This window comes from Sus scrofa, chromosome 10 (genome assembly GCF_054392235.1).
Source record: "Sus scrofa isolate SSC_HxYL_T2T_F1_AM1 chromosome 10, Sscrofa_HxYL_maternal_Yorkshire_Landrace_v2.0, whole genome shotgun sequence".
Taxonomy (NCBI): domain Eukaryota; kingdom Metazoa; phylum Chordata; class Mammalia; order Artiodactyla; family Suidae; genus Sus; species Sus scrofa.
The window spans coordinates 90,471,401-90,488,447 of NC_139392.1; the positions used below are offsets into that span (position 1 = coordinate 90,471,401).

Below are 17,047 nucleotides of genomic sequence, written 5' to 3' on the forward strand. Positions count from 1 at the left end.
AACGGAAACAAACAGCACGTAAAACAACACAGCCCTGCAAATACATAGACCCGTGACTGTAACTATTTACTTTAGTCACTTTAAAATAACGCAGGGCACAGGCTACTTCACCCTCAAGAGCTCTCTTTCTTCGACAAAAATGTGTAAGAGAGTGACATGTAAAGCCAGACAGCGCACGGGTATATTTGTTTTGAGGGAACATGGCAAGAGAAGATAAAAACTTGCTGATTCTAACTGCCCTGCTTGTTTGCAGGAATTGCTGAAGTCCGTAGACTCCTGTGTAAATGAAGCAAGTGAGCGACACTGGAAGAGTCATGTTAGGAGCTCCCGCTGTGGCTCAGTGTGTAATGAACTAGTGTCCATGAGGATGTGGGTTCGATCCCTGGCCTTGCTCAGTGGGTTAAGGATCCTGCGTTGCAGTGGCTGTGGTGTAGGCCCACAGCTGCAGCTCCGATGTGACCCCTAGCCTGGGAACTTCCATGTGCCATGAGTGCAGCAAAAAAAAAAATGAAAAAAACATGTTAAAACAACACAATTCCTGCAGCCGTGTACAGCAGCCATTCCTGACCTTTTATTAAACTGTCAAATTCATAGAGAAATATCTTAAACTGCAGTCCTTGGTTTTCTGGGGACTCTGGCATCCCAAAAAGTTTGTCACCTTCTTGGGTCACTCATTTGCACACACCAACTGTCACCTTGCTTCTACTTCTTCCATTGGCACAGGGCGTGTCTCTCTTGTGGTTCTGGAATTCCTATATCCAGTTCCCATGGTCCTGCCAGATCTTGCTTAGCTATTAAATTCTGAACTAGAACCAAAGCAGACCTGGAGCAGAGTGAGACATCACGGGGAGGCCATATTAAAGAGAAAAACAGGGGTTCCCACTGTGGCTCAGTGGGTTAAGAACCCAACTAGTATCCATGAGGATGCAGGTTCGATCCCCGACCTCACTCAGTGGGTTAAGGATCCAGCATTGCCGTGAGCTGTGGTGTAGGTGATAGACACAGCTCAGATCCTGCATTGCTGTGGCTGTGGCTGTGGCGTAGGCTGGCAGCTGCAGCTCCAATTCAGCCCATAGTGGGGGAACTTCCATATGCCTCAGGTGCAACTCTAAAAAGCAAAACAAACAAACAGAGAGGCAGAAGACCAGCCAGCCCCTCGTCTCCAGGATAGATGTCCGCCTGTCTGGGCTTTGGCTTCTTTGTCTCAAATGAAGGGACTGGACCAGGTAACCTGCTCAGATGCCGCCGTCTTTATCTTCTGCTTGTAGAGGAAGCTACTCCCCGAACATCCAAGCAGTTGATGCAAAAACCAATTCATTCAGTGACTCAGGTCTATTCTGAGACCCAGCATTCCAGGCTCAGGGGTTCACGGGAAAACGGACAAAGCTCCTGCCTGCATGGAGTCCAGAGTTTCGAGCAGGAGATTTGCAGAGAGGGAGCAAAGCGTGAGAAACCCTGTGGGAGCGCTTTGTGGGGGCACCGAGATGGGAGGGGGAGACACTTCAAGAGGAGAGGATGAAGATGAGGCCCGTGTACCGAGGGGCCCACGGAGAGCATCTCCTTCCTGCGTGTTAAGCAGCTGAGGCCGTCGCAGCGATTGAAGCCACCTTCTTCCTTCCCTCCGCTTCAAGCTGTTTCACGCTGTGCCCGTGGACGCGGGGTTCCTGGGAACTCCCAGTGGATGGCGCTCCATGGACGCACAGGCTCCTCTCTCCCGTGACCCTGGCCCAGCTCTGTGTCCAGCCCCACACCCACGTCACCTGCTTGCTTCCCTCTGCCCTCAGGTGCACAGGAGCCGGGATGTTCTCAGAGCCCTGCCACGGGACCGTTCAGCCAGCAGGGCTCCTGCTGGCATTTAGCACAACTTATATGATCTGTTTTCCCTGGAGTGCATCGTCTTCCAGGACTCCTGAGTTCTGCTCCAGCTTCTAGAACACACCCCCCACCCCACCCCGATCCCCACAGCAACTCAAATCCTCTTGTGCTGAGAAAACTGCAGAAGGAGCTCCCTCGTTCACTGTCTCAGCCTCCTCACCCCGAGGCCTTCCAGGCAGAAGGACTGAGCTCCACCCATCTCATCTCACTCCCTCCGGGCAGCTGCTTCAGTGATTTCTTATCTTTCAAGCATCTCCAGACTCTTATTCCCCAGAGGTTCTTCCCTCTCGGTTTCAGAGACCCTTCTAGAAATCTCCAGTCTGAAACTCTTGTCCCTGGCCAGGCTCCCTTGCAGCATCTACCTTCTCTTGTATTTCAGTGTCAGCTTGTGCCAATGGTCAGCATTTGAACCCTTGTTTTTTCACCTCCTGGTCAGTTGCTTCCCTCATCAAATTCAGCTCTGCTTTATCCGGTTAAGCAGACTGTATCTCAGACGTCCTTTCTGGCGCTGGGCGTCTCTGAGCCCACGGCTCCACGGTTTGGGCCTCTTCCTCTTTTTCTCAGATGTTGGATCCCTTTGCTTCTCGTAGGGGATTAAAAAGCTTTTTCGCCAGCCTCCTTTGCTGAATGTCTTACCTCTCAGCAACCTGCGGACATAACGGAGTTCAGGCTGGTCTCCCTCCCGCCACCCCCCCACCCCACAATGATCTCACCCACTTCGTGGTTTCAGGATCTGGCGCTGCGTAGACTGCTGAGCACATTCCTTTTTGTCATTCTGCCGTCACCACAAACTCAGGAATAAAAGCAAACGTTTTCGTCTTCAGAGTGTCTGTGTTTATGTTGCAGGAAAGGAAGACCTTCTGGCACCATCTTTTACATTTTGATGGTTGCAAATAAACATGGAAATGTGTGCGCGTGCATGCGTGTGCGTGTGTGTGTCCTCATGCACACATGCATGGGTGCGTGTGTCCAAGGTACCTTTCATAAGGCAACTCAACATCAATTTTTATTGATAGAGAATTCTTCCTGAAAAGTCTCTGTTAATTGTATTATTTTCTCAAAACACCAGCTGTGCTGGTGTCAGAGAAGGTCCAAGCTTCTGATGACTCGCCGGGAATTTCTGGTTACATAAGATGAAAAGCACAGACAGGCCCTAAGTTTATCAAGGCGTCACATGACTTCATTGAACCACGAGTACGAAATGCATTGTAAATAGACATAAGTGTGCTCTTTGAATACACTGGACGGGACGTGTGGGATCGAGGTGGACAATACAGTGAACCCTGCAGGTGCCTGGGTGCAGATGGGTGTGGGGCTGGTGCGCTGCCCTGCCGCCTCCTGGCACACTGCCTCCTGGCACGTCGGCTCAGCTGCTCCATCTTTCTGCCGCGAAGGCAAGGCGAGCTCTGTAAGGGTTACGAAGGCCCTCTGAATGTCACGTGCAATGTCACAGGAGAGACCTCCCGTTCCAGGGAAAGGCAGAAACCGCTCAAAGTCCGAAGGTCCGGCTCCAGCGTGAAGTGTTATTTGTTTTGGAAGAAGGCTGGAACCCAGGACTCGTCTAGAAACCAAAAGATCCCCTGTGTGACTTGGAGGCAACTTCTTAGCCTTTCCATCTCTTCCTCAGCCTGGCCTGGAAAACTAAATTCCACCCTGAGACCTGGTGGTGAGACCGTAAGATAAAAACCTGTGTATCACTGAGGGACGGGAACATTTTGAATGGTTCGTGCAGATTTTCCCAGAAGAGAAAATGCTTCACAACAAACACATTCACGTATGCATTCGACTAATATAGAGACGGCGCTGACCGTGTGGGGGAGATAGGGTGTCCTCCCCAGGCCGCCCTGGAGATCATGGTGGATATAATTCATTATAAGGCAGACAGGAGTTCCTGATCGGTGGTGTCGCTGAAGCACCAGGACACAGGTTCGATCCCTGGCCCCCGCGCAGTGGGCTAAAGGATCCAGCGTTGCCACAGCTGCAGTGTAGGTCAGAACTGTGCCTTAGATTTGATCCCTGACCCTAGAACTCCACAGGCCACAGGGCAGCCAAAAAACAAAAAAATAAAAGACAGACCGTACTATACACTTAAAAGATTCAGAAAAAACCATGTGTGGGGGCGTGTGGATGGGTTTTAAAAAGGAAGAGACTGCTCTCAGCGGGGGGTGAAGAGGTGCTGGTGTTTGGTCGGGGTCCCACAGAACGGCTAAGGATGGAGGGGGAGGCGTCCAGGAGTATTTCATAGAAGAACTTACTGGAATGCAAACACTCTAAAGGACAATAAATTGTAGAGAAGAACTAAACTCCCAGGGAGACGGGACGGCCTGCCCTGCTCCCCAGGTGATGTCTGGGCTTAGCCTGGATGCAGTGACTCCGCTGTTCCCATGACCCTGGGATGCTCTGGACAAAACAGGAGCAGTTTCTGCAGCAGCTGCTGAGATTGCTGGGCCCTGGATGCCGGCTCCCTCCGGTTCCCGTGGGCTGAGCATCCCAGGGCGGAGAAGCAGGCCGGCGAAGGGGGCTCTCTTATAAGTCCCTGAGTGCGGTGCTTGCAGGATTGCCTTTTCTCTCTAAAAGTGGCATCTATTTCATGGAACCTGGGGCGACTTTTTGCCACTGGCCTGGGCTCGAAGTGGGTAGGGAATTCTGCGAGCTGGAGACACAGGCTTGCTCCAAGCTCATCTTTGTCCCTCTTCCTTGGAAACGACATCCTAGGAAGCTTCTCCCAGTTGGCAGCGTCCTGAAACCAGTCGCCCTCTGCTTGAAAAACATGGAAACGTATCTGCAGAGCTCAGGCAAGGAGAGCCCGCAGGGGAAGGGGGGGACCCAAGCCAGCGAAATACACAGAAACAGAGAGAGACAGAGCTCACGTGCCCATCCGGTGGCTTTTAAGTGTCACTTGTCTTGCTCGGGAGCGGCACAGACAATGCAGCTCTTGACATGATTAATGAGCCTCTGGCCACATCTGGCAGAGAGACTCAGGCTGAGGCGATGGAAGCAGGGGAACTTTCCTCTTTGCCTGTCAGGCACTCAGCGCCGGGCTAGGGCGACGCGCCCTGGTTTCTTCAGCGGTGATAAGCCAGCCTGGTGGGGAGTCAGAAAGCAAAGGGCCAACTCAGACTGAGGGCAGGGTCCGCAGGCCAAGCCAGGGAGTCTGCTCCCAGCTGCTGGAGAACAGAAGGAGGGGGGTGGGAGGGCTCCGTGGCCCGAAGGTAACATCCTTAAAGAGAAGCTCTCCCGGCTCCCTGTCCAGCCTCGTCTGCACATCCTTCATCACCGCAGATCACCTGAGAGAAGCAAAATGGAATGAGGAGCTGCCCTCGTTCAGAGCAGGTGACAGATGCCGAGGTTCTGCTGGCGGCCCCGGCTTGGTTCCCACGAAGCGCAGGTGCACTTTCCCTCCCCGGCTCCTCCTTTACTCTGCACCGTGTATCTGGGGGCCCTGGCCCCCGGGGCCCGAGATCCGTAAGGGTCTTGGGCCCCGTGGCCTCTGTCTGATCTGCCTGCCGTGTCCACCGCCCCGGCTGCTTCCGCTCCAGGCACCTGGTCCCAGAGCTCTGGAGCAAGAGCTGATGGGGGAGGCGAGGCAACTCCCCAGTCACTTGGGAGCCAAAAGGGACCTTGACAGATTGCAATGTCCGGGTTTTTTTAAATTTGTTTTTCTTTTATGAATTTATTTCACAAGCTCACATAAATTTGCAAAGGTCATGAACAGGATGTGACTTGCCACTTTCTAATAAAAATAAAAACAAACGCATAGACACTAAAAAATGGCCCAGAGTTGCCCTCGTGGATCAGCGGGTTAGGAACCTGACTAGTATCCATGAGGATGTAAGTTCGATCCCTGGCCTCACTCAGTGGGTTAAGGATCCCATGTTGCTGTGGCTGTGCTGCAGGCTGGCAGCTGCAGCTCTGATTCAACCCCTAGCCTGGGAACCTCCATATGCCACAGATGCGAGCATAAAAAAAAAAAAGCCCTGAATGGCCATCAAAAGACAGTAACTCAGGGCACATTGATAGAGTTTACAGCTCTGACAAGGAGCTGTGTGTCGTGTGATGTGTATTAACGTAGGAAGCTGTCTAACAGAGGGAGAATTAAAACCCAAGCTGCAGAAGAGCGTGTACGGACGGCTCTGACCAGATCTCGGCATCCTCACGTCTTACCTCTTTGGAGTCATGGGCACTTCCGGGCACATGATAAAACACGAAATCCCTCTGTTTGAAAAAAAGCTAGCTCCCAGGTTAATTTCTTACTAAAGCTATCCAAAGCAGGTCTTTTGCTGCTGCATTCAGGCGGCAAATCGCAGCCAAGCCTGAGCGCCCTGTGCTATGCTTTAAGCCGCATTCCCCCAGGGTGGGTCCTTAAGGGACCCTCCCTCCTCGGGTGGGCTCACTGCCCATCTGCCCATCCCTTTGAGGGGCGGAGCCTAGTTCTAACTCAAAGCCTGGAATTGTTGTTGCTGTTGTTTTCCCCACTGGCTCCTCAGCTCCTTTCCTCCGCAGGACTTTCACATCGAGACCACAGTGTGCCCAAGCCCTCCTCCGGGGGCGGGAGAGGCAGGCCCATTCTACCTGCTTCTGGGGTCAAGCTGGTGGAAGCTGAGCCTCAGCGACCGCTGATGACCACGCAGTCTGGCAGCCGGGCTGGGTGCCCTTCACCCCTCCTAGAAGCCAGGGCTGGGCGCGCCCCTCTGCCCGGGCGGCTAGGGTTTCAGCCGAATGGCCTGGAGAGCAGCCCTGCCGGTTCAGCAGAGCCGAGGCGTCCCCACGCGGGAGGTCCAGGGCGGCGGCTTCCAGCCGCGGGGAAGAATGGGGCTTTTGATGTGCAGTGGGGAGGGGGCAGCGAGGTGTTAAGCAGAGAAAATGGTTGAAACCCAAGTCTGGGGGATGCGGGCAGCCCGGCGCCTGCTGTTAGACAGATGAACCCTGATAAACCCCCGGCACTCTCCGCACGCCCGCCCTCTCCCCGCCAGGCCGGAAACTTCAGCATCACTGGGAGAGCAGAGGGCGCGAGGGCGCGGGGAGGAGTCGGGGGATGGGAGCCCCAGGAGGGGGCTTTCTGCATCCCCGGAGGGCAGCTAGAGGCCGACTGTGCTCAGGTCAGGGCTGTCAGTGCAGGCCTGGTGACAGGATGGGCTCTGCAGGGGACAGTGCAGGGGCGGGGTGGGGGTGCAGCCTGTGCAGGAGTGAGGGGAAGAGGGAGGCTGCAGATCAGACCGCAGTGGTAGGGACCAGAGGATGGGGAGGGAGGTCCTGAGAAGCCCACCTGGAGTTCCCGATATGGCTCAGCAGGTTAAGAACCTGGCTGGTATCCACGAAGATGCGGGTTTGATCCCTGGCTTTGCTCAGTGGGTTAAGGATCTGGCGTTGCTGTGGCTGTGGTGTAGGCCGGCAGCTGCAGTTCCGGTTGGACCCCTAGCCTGCGAACCTCCATATGCTGCAGGTACAGCCATCCCCACCCCCCCACCTCTCAAAAAATGAATAACCCACAAAACATGGTTAAAATAGTAACTTTTATGTTCTATGTATTTACTACAATTTAAAAAAAATCTCCTGAGTCCTTTACTTTCCAGCCTGAAACCCTCAGAGGCTCCAGAGAGAAGAGGGAAGGCCAGCTGAGCATCTGGGCCAGGCCCATGACCGTGGGAAATCCCGGGCAGGTGCCAGAATGTTCCGGATCCCCGGCAGCGGCACAGCTGGGGTGGGGGTGGGGTGGGGCCCAGAGGTTCACAAGCTCCTAGGATGTCTGTGACTCACGGTTTGGCTGGGTCCATGGGTGGCGAACATCTGCGGTGAGAGGGATGCCGGGACCCCCAAAGCAGGGCCCTGACCCTTAGGAAGAGCGGTTACACGACAACGACAAGAGTCTTGAGAGGCAGGAGGCAAAGAGAAAGAGCACACGTGGATTTTAGAGCCAGAAGCCTTTTTTTTTTTTTTTTTTTTTTTAATTCTCAAAATATGGAGCTTATCTGTAGCACAGAATAGGGTAAGGCCTGCCTCTCCTTTTCTCCCTCCTCCTCTTTCTCATCTTTCCACCCCCCCTCCCCCTCCCCCTTCCCTCCCCCTCCCTTCCCTCCCCCTCCCCCCTCCCTCTCCCATTCTCCATATGACTCCTTTACTTCTGCTCCCATGATTCTTCCTATCACCCAAGTGTTTATGCATAAGCCGTACAGCATATACATAAATTAAATATATATATTTAGTTTCCAACCCGAAGGCCCACATGGAGCCTCGTGCTCAGGTGATCGTGTGACCCAAGTAGAGCCCTGGTCCCGTCACCTCCTTGTCTCATCCACACACCCAGGACACTCTGGCTGAACTCTCACGGCAAGAATCTAAACTTTGAAGAAACAGAATCCTCTCAAATGACTAGTATTTGTCATAATTCCAAATCATGAACATGGACCGCCGTTCAGCCATTGCGTCAACAATGTGACATCATTGTTTTTCAAAGAAAGGGGAAGGTAGTTGGTTGGCAGGGGTCTGTGAGATGAGCAGCAGAGACTCCAAAGTTACTTCTTTTTTTTTTTTGGCTTTTTGGCTTTTTGGCTTTTCAGGGCTGCACCCATGGCATATGGAGGTTCCCAGGCTAGGGGTCGAATTGGAGCTGCAGCTGCCAGCCTACACCACAGCCACAGCAGTGTGGGAGCCAAGCCGTGTCTGCGACCTACACACAGCTCCCGGCAAGGCCAGATCCTTAACCCACTGAGCAAGGCCAGGGATCGAACCCACAACCTCATGGTTCCTAGTTGGATTCGCTAACCACTGTGCCACGACTCCCAAAGTTACTTCTTAAAGTATTGCAAATATATTTGGCTTTCTAGTCTGTTCTTTAAGCTTCCAAGTGTTGAAAAGGACTTTGCTTCACTGTGAGTAGCAGGCAGAGAAAACGTGTGTGGAAGTGCTGTGTCCCTTGACTGGGAGGCACTGCATTAGCCTCCTGTCAGAAGAGCTTCCAAGGGAACATTCCATAGAGCAAGCATCCCAAGGGGAGCGAGAGATGGGCGGGGGAGAGGGAGGGAGGGAGAGAGAGAGATTTGAGAGGACACGGTGCCAAATGCTCCTTCCTGGCTCCCACAGGAAGTTAGGCACCATTTTCAATGACAAAGCACAGTTGTTATCTAATTGCAAAATAAGACACACAGTTAAAACAATAAACCCTTAGAAAAGCAGATCACAAAGAATCTATTTCTTTTTAATTTAATTGCTAAAAATCTTTTGGGGGCCCTCCTGGATCCCAAAACAAAAAATATTTTCAAAGGGGACCTATTTCCGAGAGATTTTCTATATGAAATAAGGCACCTCTTCTGACAGGTGAGAAATGTCCAGAAACAGCAGGAAAATGTATTTTCCGCGGTGAGATTCAGAATCATCAGCGAAGATTGAGAAAAAGGGGTCCCAGTAGTCTCGTGTTATTGGTGTTCCTGCTTGTGATCAAGGGAGTGGGGTCCTGCCCCTCCCCAGGAAATTGAGAAGAGCCCTTGGCGAGCAAGCGGTGAAGGAGCTGGTCTCCCTTGGGCTGGACCTGACCACGAGGGCTCAGGACGGTCCACGGATGCCTCTGAAGAGCTCAGAGGTTGCCTCCCAGCAGCTGCGAGGAAGCAAGAAGAGACTCTGGGGCCAAAGCTGGCCTTCCCTAAGTATTCCAGAAAGATCGATACCTACCCAGATACATAGCCAAGCAAGTGAATTTCTCTAGGAAGCAACACTAATGCCTCGAGGCAATCAGGACACCTGTTCTGAACTGGACTTTCTGAACCCGACAGCAAAGACTCCCGAGGATCGTCCCGCCCCCAAGTGATCTTTGTCTGTTTCCCTGGCTTCTGAGGCCAGGAGCCTGCCTGGCACCACGAGACGCCAGGGATCTGGGTGGAGGTGCCAACCGTGGGTGTGGAGGAGACCTCTTCCTCGTGTTTCTCTCTTTCTGCTCTGCTGGCAGGGAAAAGTGTCTGCTCCCCTGGACCCTACGCCCGAGGGGGAGTTAGAAGGCGCCTCGCCAGGCTGGGAGTGAATGCTGAGCTCCTGCCCTGAATTCTCCGGCGGTCACTCTATCCTCTCCCATTGTCCCAAACACTACTGCTGCCTGCGGGAGAAAACGAGATGCAGCGATAGACTGAGCCGACCCTCTGGCTCCTGATCTTCGCGGATGAAACCCATCCAGCCCGACACTGCCTGTAATTGAGGAGACCGCAGTGGGTGGGGCGCTGGCACCTGCACCCTAACCCTCTCCAATGTATCAGTCACCACCCTGAGCCCCTGTCTCAGCTGTGTCCTTACAGATGGAGGTTTCGTGCCTCTGTGAAACCCCTGCTTATTTCTCACATGCAGCACTGGGGTTTCCTGATCTTGGCATGTGGCATCTTCGTCTGCTCTGGCTGCCGGAACAAAATGCCATCAGCGGGCGGCTTGACCAACATATATTTCACGTCTCACGGCCCTGGAGGCTGGACATCCAAGACCAAGGTGTGGGCCCATTTGGTCCCCAGTGAGGTCGAATTGGAGCTGCACCTGCCAGCCTACGCCACAGCCACAGCAATGTGGGGTTGGACCCAAGCCACATCTGTAAGCTACACCACAGCTTATGGCAACTCCAGATCCTTAACCCACTGATTCAGGGATCTAACCCGAATCCTCATGGATACTGGTCGGGTTCGTTGGCACTAAGCCACCGTGGGAACCCCAGGGCTCTATCCTTATGAGCTCATTTCACCCTAATTCGTTCTTTACTTCAAATACAGTGACATCAGAAGTGAGGGCTTTAACCTACGAGTCCTGTGGGGCACCTTTCTCGCTGCAGGATACGGTGGTAACCTGGTCTCTAGGGCCCTAGGTCCAGGTAATTCCTGGAAGAGCTGAGCTGACAATCTTTTAGGCAGCTCACCATAGGAAGAAGGCATTTGGGGAGGGATGAGGAGGCTTGGGTTCCCGTCTTGTCCACCAGAGCTAGAGAACCTTCAGGCAGGTCCTGCGCACAGCATCCTCTGGGCTGCCTTAACCTTGGATGGAGACCACCAGCGTGGCGAGGACGGTTGGAAGAGCCCTATGAGTTGGTGTCACCATTAAGGTCCGACCCCATTAGTAGAGGGGGAGGGAGGCACATTCCACAGCGATCAGAGCTCTTAGCTCGCCCCGGCCAAGGTCAGCTTCCTTCCCACGGAGAAATGGGTCACGTGACCCAGGTTCTCCTACAGAGCCCTGACGGCAGCTTGGGCAGCATCCACACAGCGTCCACTTCCAGCATCTGCGGGAAATGTGAGGCAGCGTTATTATTCAGCATTAGTTCCCAGGTACATATGGCAAAGAAAGGAGTGACCCTTGGGGGACCGCAACTCGAAATCGAGTAGAGGCCGTCCTCGGTTTTCGTGGCAGTGGCCATCGCAGAGGCAAGAAGGAGTCTGCAGACTCCTCCCGGGCTCAGGGAACCCACTGAGGCTCACGTTCTGCCCTGACGTGGGTTTTGCCAAAAGTGCTTCATGACAGATACAAAGGACTGGTTTACATGCCCTGGAGGACCAGGGTTCAAGTGTGAGTGGCAGGTGAACCCCGATCATCAGAGCCTGAACAGCCAGGACTCAGCAGGTCCCAGCCTCCTCCTGGCTCCAAATCTCATCGCTGCCTTGAATGTCAACCCCCAGGACTGGCGGAAATGCCACCCGGATTCTTACCGCCGCCCGGTCTCGGATGAGCAGGACAAGGCTGGTGGCCACCGTCTCAAATAACCAGGGTCAGCAAGTTCCGGAGGGACAGCCCAGCCCAGGATGAATCACCCGGAAGGGCAGGATGAGCCTCTGACCAGCAGCCACCTCGGGGTTGGGGGCACCCAACAGGAATCACCTCAGGCCATTCAAGTGAAGCTGCTGGTGAATTCCAAGCTCAGCCTCTCATGGAGACACCAGTACTTCCGGGCTTTGGAACTCGAACGACCAGTGCCACCTGGTGTCCAGCGTCGATCGTCCACTCTCGCAATCAGAGGACCCTAGTGGAGCAGGAAGCAATACTTGGCCCCTGGCCCAGAAAGCCACGGACCCGAGCAGCTGTGACTCCGTGTTCTGTTATACGAAGCGCGCTGGTGTGGCGTTGATCACTCTCCATTTCCCGCAGCATTGGAATACGCGGTTAGGGGCACCCTCAGTAACCACTCCCCGCGGCTGCCGCCTGTCCCCCAGAATCTGATTCGGGTGACTTCCTAGCAGGTCCCCCAGCTCTCCACCCACCTCTCTGTTTTCCGTAGCACTAAAACATCTCCGGAAGACAGCGAGGCTCTGTCCTCGTGGCCCTAGTGTCTAGGACGTGGAGGCAGTGAGCTCGCATAGAACGGATGAGGGCACATGGAGACAGAGCATCGGGCCGGTGGTAACTGTTTTTCTTTTCAGCGCTGTTTCTTTGAGAAAGCTACTCCTTGGCCAGTTCTTTCTGATTCTGACAAGGAAAAGGAGAAGCTCCCAGATCGTGTTACCGCGCCTTTAACTCCTCTCAAATATCCACTGTAACAAAGTCACCCGCAGGACACAGTGTCTGTGTATAACTGAAACAAAGTTTTTTTTTCAAACTCCTGAGACTCAGCTGTTTACACTCTGGATGTAAGTGCTTCTTGCAAAGTAAACCATGAAGTTTACTGGGTCGGCTTAAAGGAAAACAGCAAGTAAACCAATGAAAAGATAGTACCGGGTTATGGCAAGAGAAGCGGAAAGTGGCATATGATACACGAGTGACCTAAAGTTGGGGAATCCTTTGCTACCCAGACTTCTGTTCCTTCCTCTGGCGCCCTTCCGCACATCCACACCTGGCGCTGCCCCTCCAGGACTTTCCTGGCCGGTTCAGAAAAGCCTGGGAAACCCGTGGAAAGTCTAGCCAGAGGCAGGCATTGCTCAGACGGCCGTTTCTGCCGTCGGCACTCTGCCCTTGCGTGGATGAGGCCGGGCCCCTGGACCCCAGTGAAACACCCAACCCCTCCTGCGTCCTCCCCGGGGTTCCCTCACTTTGCAGCAAAACGCATGCGCCCCGCTCAACTTCGGAGAATCTCATTCATCAGAATCACTTTAGGGTGACAGGCCAGCCTCTCTGCCAGGGCCACATGCGGGCGGATCGGGTATCCGGCGGCTGCCGACCCTGGCGAGATTGACACAGAAACATGTGGTGACTAAAGGTCTCGGGAACGAATCAGGATCTCCATTATACCCGGCGTTCCGGGTAATGCAATCTGAAAATCAATTCTCATTAAAAACAAGTGACACTAATACCTCTGACAGGTTACATCTTAAGTGATAATTAAAAGCATATTTCCTGACGCCTAGCCGCTATGAAATGCATCCCCCTTTTACGGCACAGTGGGGGTCTCAAGCTAAGACCCCGTGGACCGTCATTTGTTCCCCCAGGAAACCTCATAGTTCCTGGAGTGTCATTCATTATTTTAATCTGATTTTCTTTACTGAAGTGAAACAGAACCTGGCATTGGCACTTTCTCTCCAACTCCGCTGACAATCCTTAAAAAGCAATTAATGTTGTCATAAACCGAGCAACCAAGGCTTATTTTGCACGAATATGGTCTTTAGTGCGATGTGCGGATGGAGTTTATTAGTCATCAGCAGTATCCCACTAAGTTTTATAAACCTTCCTCGATTAAGAAAAGGAGGAGACGTGCCATATGCCGAGGGTGCAGTCCTAAAAAACAAAGAAAGAAAAAGAGAAAGAGAGAAAGAAGAAGAAAGAAAGAAAGAAAGAAAGAAAGAAAGAAAGAAAGAAAGAAAGAAAGAAAGAAAGAAAGAAAGAAAGAAAGAAAGAAAAAGGAAGGAAGGAAGGGAAAGAAAGAAAGAGAGAAAGGAAAGGAGACGTGGTGGCTGAGATCTTAAGCTCTTTATTTGCAGTGTCACACCAGAAAGAATGCCAGCACTAGATGCCCAGGAGTGAGCAGTGCGGCACACAGGGGGCTGAGACTTTCCGAAAAGTATGAGAATATTTGCGATGGCGGGTAATAGCTGCCGATTTGGTCCTTTTGGTATCAAGATGTCAGATTGTATCTACCATTGGGGAAAATGGGAATATTCAAGCTGTCTTCCTTCTGAACTAGATTTGCAGGTCATTTAAACACACCATGTTATCACTTATATGGGAAATCTAGGAAAATGATACAAATGAACTTAGGTACAGAACAGAAACAGACACACAGAGGTAGATAACAAACATATGGTTACCAAAGGGGACAGGCAGGCTGCGGAGGGACCAATTAGTTCCGGGTTAAGAGATACACACTATTGTATATAAAATAGACAAGCAACAAGGACCTACTTACAAGGGAATGATATTCGATAACTTTAAATAACCAATAGTGGCAAAGAATATGAAGAATATATATGTATGTATGTATAACTGGATTGCTTTGCTATAACCTGAAACACTGGAAGTCAACGATACTTCAATTAAAAAAAAACATTGTTAAGGCACAGAAATAAGTCGCCAGGCCAAAAGAACAAAAACGTGTTCGTTATATGTGGTTTTAGTTTCCTAGAGCTGCCATAACAAAGTACCCCTGACTGGGTGGCTTAAAACAACAGAAAGGCGTTGTCTTGAGACTCTGGAGGCTGGAGCCTGGGATCCGGGGGCCCTAGCAAAGCAGCTGCCTCACCTTCACCAGCCTCTGGCCGCCCAGGGCTCCTGGGTTTGTGGCTCCATCCTTCCACTCCAATCTCTGCTTCCCTCTCCTTACGGCCGTCTTCCCCCTATGTTTTTGTCTTTTCATCTTCCTCTAAAGACACCGGATACACTGGATCAAGCGGCCCACTCTGTCCAATATGACCTCATCTTAACTAATTTCATCTTCAAGGACTCTACTTCCCTATAAGGTCACATCAACGCCTCTTTTGGAAGGACAAGTTCAACCAATAAGACATGTGGAAAGGGCTTCGTCCATAAATGAGATTTGGATAACTGGCTAACCAGGAGGGAGAAGAATGAATTCCTTGGTTTCTTGCCTCCTCCTTACAAGAAAATAGCAAAGGGATCTAAGTTTGAAGTGTGAGACATTGACCCAGAAATGTCTGTTGCAAGCATGGTGTGCACAGCTTTACACGTGTCGAAACGGCATCCTCACAACTCTGCTGTTATCTCTGTTTTACAGCAGCGGAGACAGAAGCACAGACTAGTTAATGAATTTGGCGGAGATCACGCAGCTGGTAAGTGCTAGAGCTGGGATTCCAACCCTGGCAGTTTGGTTCCAGAGTCTGTGCAGCTACAGACAGACGGAAGCACTCAGCACGCCCTGCAAAAGACAGGAAAAAAGATAGGATGCATTCCTTCAACACCTTCTGAGGAACTCCAGGATCCTCCCCTTAGGAGGTTGAGCCTGTGCTTCTGTGCATGCCTGGCTCTAGCCCGAGTTCAACTTTTCACACTCGAAACACAGAATAGCAATCCCAAAGTGCCCTGGATCCCTTTCCAGCCTCCCTAGCATCATGCAGGGCAAGCCGTCCAAGCTGGCTTGCCTGGAAAGTGGGAAGGCTGTGTTATGGAAACACTGCATGGCGTCATGGCAACAAGAGCAGACAACATCCCCCACGCCGGCCTCCACGGCTGGCTGGCTGTGTGTCTAAGACAAGACAGCAAAGGCGCAGCACATTCAGAATCGATCTTATTTTAGGGAGGACTCAAGTCTCCATGTCCTTTGGGGGATGAATGACCACAACCCCAAAGGGCCATATCTATAGAGAGAGTCATGGGAAACAAAGAAAAAAGACCCATGACTTGCTTCAGTTCAGCCCTCATCTGAATAGAATGTGTAGTTTCATTCTCACATAAGGAGGAGAATTTACGTCGGGTTTTGTACATATTACTGAGTTCTCACCATCAGCCACGCTGTTTAGTGTTGTATGATGAGCCATGGGGTTTTCTCCTCCAGGAGCAGCTGTCTCTGCCCTGAAGGCGTTTATACTCAAAAGTGCAAAAAAATGAAAAGGGCTGGGAATTCTCATCGTGGCTCAGCAGTGAACCCATGAGGATGTGGGTTTGATCCCTGGCAGCGGGTTAAGGATCCAGTGTTGCTGTGGCCGTGCATAGGCCCGCAGCTGCAGCTGCAATTTGACCCCTAGCCCAGGAACTTCCACATCCTTGGGTGAGGCCCTAAAAAGAAAAAGAAAAAAAGGGGGGCTTCTCCTTGAGACTCCATCTTTGCTTTAAAAGTAGGTAGGGACTGAAAGGTTTGCCTAACATGTTAGATGTTAGAATAAATATTTTCTCACCTTTTTGTCAATCTTATAGCTCTTAACTGTCAACTGAGAATGCAAAAAAAAAAAAAAAAAAGAAAAGAAAAGAAAAAATCTACTATCTGTGAATGGCTTCCTGGTACAAACTTGCATTCCCCCTGAACCTAACGCGTTTCCAGGACACAGTTCCCCGCCACGCATTGGCATGTGCTGCAGGCAACACAGAGACACTGTAGAATTCAACAGGAAGGACCCAATGTGAAATGCAAAATTCGACATGAAAACAGCACATTACACTCAAACCCAAAAGAGCTGAATTTTGGTTGATCCTCCCATATCCCTGGATAAGCAGTGCTACCATTCCATGCCTCTACACCTGGGTCCAGCCATGGCTCACCCCAGAACCCAGCGCCCAGCACCCCAGCACCCAACACCCCAGCACCCAGCACCCAGCACCCCAGCTCTGCCTTCCCTCTCCTTGCCTCTGTGCTCCTACCCCTGCCAGCACATCTCATGGTCTGTTTCTCACCTCTGATCAGGACGCACACTCCGGGTCCCAGGGAGGGGTTCTGCCTGCCCCCTCGGCCAAGACGGTTCCTGAAGACAGTTGGGAGCAGGGTTCTTAAGCGAAGAGCTGGGAGGGGAACAAACACGTCCTCTCCCCGCTGGGCTTTTCAGATGAAGAAACATGCATAACCTTCCATCAGCAGAGAAAACCAAGCTTTAATAAAGTCAGTGGAAGTTGCCTGTGAAAATTCACAAGCACGGCATTAGGTAGAGCTGGAGGGCTTTGTTGGAAGAGCTTTCAGCCCCCTTCCAAACAGGTCAAGGCCAAGGCCCCACCATGGCTGACAGCATGAACTTGACCTGACAGTGACTATTATTCCCACCCACTCCCAGTTTTTGGAGCAACTTGAAATAGTCGCTTCTTCTGCCCTCTCACCATCTGCCCTTCTCCCACACAAAGGGGGACAGAC

At 52.0% G+C, this 17,047-nt stretch overlaps 1 long non-coding RNA gene across 2 annotated transcripts; it reads right to left on the minus strand.

Moving 5' to 3' along the window:
- Nucleotides 1-9,063: 9,063 nt before the first annotated feature.
- LOC106505206 (uncharacterized) lies at nucleotides 9,064-16,798 on the minus strand. 2 transcript variants are annotated; one of them, XR_014818362.1, is made up of 3 exons: nucleotides 16,600-16,798; nucleotides 11,541-11,851; nucleotides 9,064-11,116 (listed from the first exon to the last, which is right to left on the minus strand). It is a non-coding gene; the product is annotated as an uncharacterized LOC106505206 (long non-coding RNA). The 2 variants fall into 2 exon arrangements; XR_001299381.3 differs by lacking the exon at nucleotides 16,600-16,798 and adding an exon at nucleotides 14,498-14,637.
- Between the last annotated feature and the right edge of the window lie 249 nt (nucleotides 16,799-17,047).